The following is a 4,755-nucleotide window of genomic DNA, read 5'->3' on the forward strand; positions in this document are numbered from 1 at the left end:
AACTGTGGTGCCACCCATTTTTACACCCAATATGGGTATTCTCAGAATTGCCAGGACACTGGTGGGTGTGTGTTTAGTATGTTAATGAGCATATAATGAGGTCCTAGGTGAAACCTAGGTCAAATCCAGGGCCATGTTTGGTCTACTCTTTCCTAGCCAGCTTGGTCCACATCCTGTCTTTTAGGGTTTTATCAGCCCAGAGCCTAACAGATATTTCAACAAATTCCTTTTGCTAGTCACCTGAAACTGCTGCCTAAAATTTTCTATTCTTTTGTGACCACTTTGTGTCTCACTTTGGAGAAATATCTATTCAAATCCTTTGCATATATTTAACTTGGGTTATTTTGCTTTATAATGTTGAGTTGCAAGGGTTCTTTATTTATTCAGCATAGCAGCCCCTTACCAGATATATGATTTTCAAACATTTTCTAAATTTTTAAAGTGTTTTAACCTTCTAAATGGAAGCCTTTTTGAAGTACAGAGGTTTTACATTAGCATGAAATGAAATTAAACTACCTTTTATTTTGCCATTTATGCTACTGGCATACAGTACTTAAGAAGCATTAGCCAAATCTGGGGTCACAAAAATTTACTGCTCTACTTTCTTCTGAGACTGTCATAGTTTCATGTCTTAGGTGGACATCTGCCATTCATCTAGAGCTAGTTTTTGTGTGTGCTGTAAGGAAGGGGTCAGCCTCATTCTTCTGCATGCGGCATCCAGTTGTCCCAGCACCATTCACTGCAGTGTAGGATGCACCTGCCCCACCTCCTGTCCCTCCTCCTGCACTTGGTGTCAGAACTGCCTCCTGCTGAATGGTTCTCCCAGGGTTTCCACCAATGAAGTCCCCTCATGAATCCTATGTAGGCATCTGCTTCTCAGAGGACCTGGACTAAGGAGTGGATTTGCCAGAGGAAATTATATTTCATGAGATGTAACCTTCTGAGAATAGTAACACTCAGCACACCCCTGAATACCTCAAAAGTAAGAAATTGCATGATTTGGTCATTTGGGTCCCACAAGTCTTCTGTCAATTTAGCTTATTGGAGTTTAAATTTTTTTTTGTTATTTCTGCTGTTATTGTTGCTGTTGTTGTTGTTGTTTTCTTTGAGACAGGCTCTCACTCTGTCACCCAGTCTGGAGTGCAGTGGCACCACCATGACTCACTGCTACCTCAAACTCCCAGGCTCAAGTGATCCTTCCACCTTAGCTTCCTGAGGAGCTGGGACTACAGTCACATGCTACTACACTTGGTCTATTTTAAAATTTTCTGTAGAGACAGGGTCTCACCATGTTGCCACGGCTCATCTCCAACTCCTAGCCCCAAGCAATCCTCGGCATTGGCCTCCCAAAGTTCTGGGATTACAGACACGAACCACCACTCCTGGCCCAAAAAGTTATTGCTTTTTAGTTTTTACTTTTCACATGGTTGTATGACATTATGTAGATTTTTAAAATTCTGTATAAGTAATTTGGGGAATGCTATATAATAAAATGTTTTCTTTAGCCACAGCTTCCTAAAGATAGAAGTGGTATTAAAATGTTGTGCATTCGTCAAATCTTGAAGAAGTTTCAAGTGTTTAGGGTGATTCTGACCTCTCATTTTGGTTGACACAATAATCCATAAAAACAAGTAAAGCGCCCACTCTGATCTGGAAGGGGTAAGGAGGTGAAAGTATTGATAAGCCAAAGTGACAGCCTCTTTTGTAGACATGATCCTGCCTAAATATCTCATGCCCCTCAAAAGAGGCCCCTGAACTCCCCGCTTCTGCAGAGCTCCATGCAGTCCTTGAAGCACTCTCTGGCTGTCTCTGCAAGTGGCTGAACAGCTCCTCCTGGTCTCTGTGGGGCTGCAGAGGCTCCAGGTCCCCACGGCTCAGGGGCTGTCATGCTCACCAGGTCCCATCAAGGGTGCACCCCACTGTGGGTGGTGGAGGAGACAAGGTGTAGCTGCTCCTGCCTCTACACCTCTCCTGACCGGCCAATCTTAACAGGAGGAAGGAGTAGGGATGAGCGGAGCCATGGAGGTTGGTGCTGGAAAGAACAGAAATGAAGACCTTCGTCCAATCACCCAAATGATGGGGATCCCTTTCTGAGTTCTAGCAGCCCTGGGGTAGTCTGATGATTGGATTCCTCCCATGTGTCTTAAACCCTATTGTATGGCAGCCACTGTGCTAGGTGCTGGGTTTACATGTGGGTGATGGATGTGTCCAGTCCTTCAGGAACTTAGAATCCAGGGACAGAAACAAATGCCCACGTGGCTGCTACTGCTGATGTGATGTCCTCGAGGTGGTTGGGGCTATCAGAGTACAGAAGAGGTGGGTGATGCATTCTGCCTGGGGAGTTGCATGGAGGCTTCTCGGGAGGTGGCATTTCAGACTCTTCTTTTGGGAATGGGAAGAATACAGCATAGCCAGGTGGGAAGAGAAAACAGGGCACCTGGCAGAGGGACAAGGATGAGGAGGTGGCCTGGGGGTACAAATATCATAGAACGTTGGGAATCTGTGAGAAGTCTGCACTAACGAACCCTCAGTTACTGGGGTAGACTCTTTCCACAGGGAGGAGGGAATGTCAGGAGGGAAGATAGGGAAGGAGGGGTGGGCAGGAACCCCCCTGGAGTCCCTGTCTCCATCCACAGCAAATCAACCAGGAAATCAATTCACCATTCATACATGTATGTTATCACACACACACGCAAACACACACAGAGATATGCACGCACAGTCTCTCACACACTCACACCACACATATGCATACACTCACACAAAGACACACACATACACAAATGTATGCTGAAATACAGACACAGACACACAAATGCACGTGCACATGCAAAGACACATAAACACACAGAAGAAACTGGGTGTCATCTCAAGAGTTGTCATGTCTGGCCCATCCTGCCCACTCACCTGTCACCTCAGGGGCTGCCTCCTCACTCATGAAGGATTTCTGAAGTCGTCAATCAGGATGTCACTGTGTGATCTGAAACACTCAGACAGCTCCTCACTCTGACCTTCCTTCCTGGTCCCCTTGGTTCTGGGATGAAGCAGAGTCCTATTGGTTTACGTTGCAGCAGACGAGAAACCTCTCCCGTGGGGCAGAACTGCTGGGCCACCAGAGAGCACCCCTCTGCTCTTTACTCTCAGAGCATCTTGATCTGCAGGGTGGGAGGAACTGCCCCAACCCCTAAAAAGGAACTCTTTATGGACCCCTCATCCACCATGATGTCAACGTCTGTTTTGTCTTCTCTGTAGCCCTTGGCTGTGGATCCCAAGCTGTGTGCCAAGGAGCTCAGGGCACAAACGCACCTTGAGCAAACCCTCTCGGCCTATTGAAATAGTGTGCTGGACCACACTAGAAAGTACTAGTCCAAGATTTTTTATAATTTCAACATTAGACTATGGAACATTGCTTTAGATGACATAGTATTTTTAAAATCTGTGATTTCAACAGTTGTTGTTATAAAAAACCAAGAACCACTGCAAAAATCGGTATGAAATAGGAAATGAGGATGGCTGTGTCCAATCTGCTTGCAAGGTTTGAGAAGTTGCTCAGTGCCCAACAGGTACACATGTCCATTAATAAACACATGTGTTTATTTAAGAATGAAATAGGGGGAATTCTTGTGGAGGTCAGAGTGGAAACAGGTGTGAGAGGATCCAGCAGAAGAAAACATGGCTGCCAAAGTGTTTGAGTCCATCGGCAAGTTTGGCCTGGCCTTAGCTGTTGCAGGAGGCATGGTGAAGTCAGGCTTATATAATACGGATGCTGGGCACAGAGCTGTCATCTTTGAATGATTCCGTGGATTACCAGACATTGTGGTAGGGAAAGGACTCACTTTCTCATCCCATGGGTACAGAAATCAGTGATCTTTGACTGCTGTTCTCGACCACATACTGTGCCAGTCATTACTGGTAGCAAACATTTACAGAATGTCAACATCACACTGTGCATCCTCTTCCGGCCCGTCTCTAGCCAGCTTCCTCGCATCTTCGCCATCATCGGAGAGGACTATGATGAGCGTGTGCTGACGTCCATCATGACTGAGATCCTCAAGTCAGTGGTGGCTCGTTTTGATGCTGGAGAACTAATCACCCAGAGAGAGCTGGTTTCCAGGCAGGTGAGCGACGACCTTACAGAGCAAGCAGCCATCTTTGGGCTCATCTTTGTGTCCTGGACACATCTGGCCTTCGAGAAGTTGTTCACAGAAGCGGTGGAAGCCAAACAGGTGGCTCAGCAGGAAGCAGAGAGGGCCAGAATTGTGGAAAAGGCTGAGCAGCAGAAAAAGGTGGCCATCATCTCTACTGAGGGCGACTCCAAGGAAGCTGAGCTGATTGCCAACGAACTGGCCACCTCAGGGGACAGCTTGATGGAGCTGAGCAAGCTGGAAGCTGCAGAGGACATGGCGCACCAGCTCTCAGGCTCTCGGAACATCACCTACCTGCCGGCGGGGCGGTCCGTGCTCCTCCAGCTGCCCCAGTGAGGGCCCACCCTGCCTTCACTTCCATGGACCGACGGCCCACAGACCCGATGATTCTTAACACCGCCTTCCTTCTGCCCCCTCCCCAGAAATGACTGTGAAATTTCATGATTTGCTTAAAGTGAAGGAAAGAAAAGTAAAATCACTTCAGATCTCTAATTAGTCTATCAAATGAAACTCTTTCATTCTTCTCACACCCATCTACTTTTTTATCCACCTCCCTACCAAAAATTGCCAAGTGCCTATGCAAACTGGCTTTAGGTCCCAATTCGGGGTC

At 46.9% G+C, this 4,755-nt stretch overlaps 1 pseudogene; it reads left to right on the forward strand.

The window, feature by feature from the left end:
• The first annotated feature begins 3,618 nt into the window (after window positions 1-3,618).
• On the forward strand, window positions 3,619-4,504 carry LOC100985969 (prohibitin 1-like; annotated as a pseudogene).
• Window positions 4,505-4,755: the final 251 nt, after the last annotated feature.

Source organism: Pan paniscus, chromosome 5 (genome assembly GCF_029289425.2).
Source record: "Pan paniscus chromosome 5, NHGRI_mPanPan1-v2.0_pri, whole genome shotgun sequence".
NCBI lineage: Eukaryota > Metazoa > Chordata > Mammalia > Primates > Hominidae > Pan > Pan paniscus.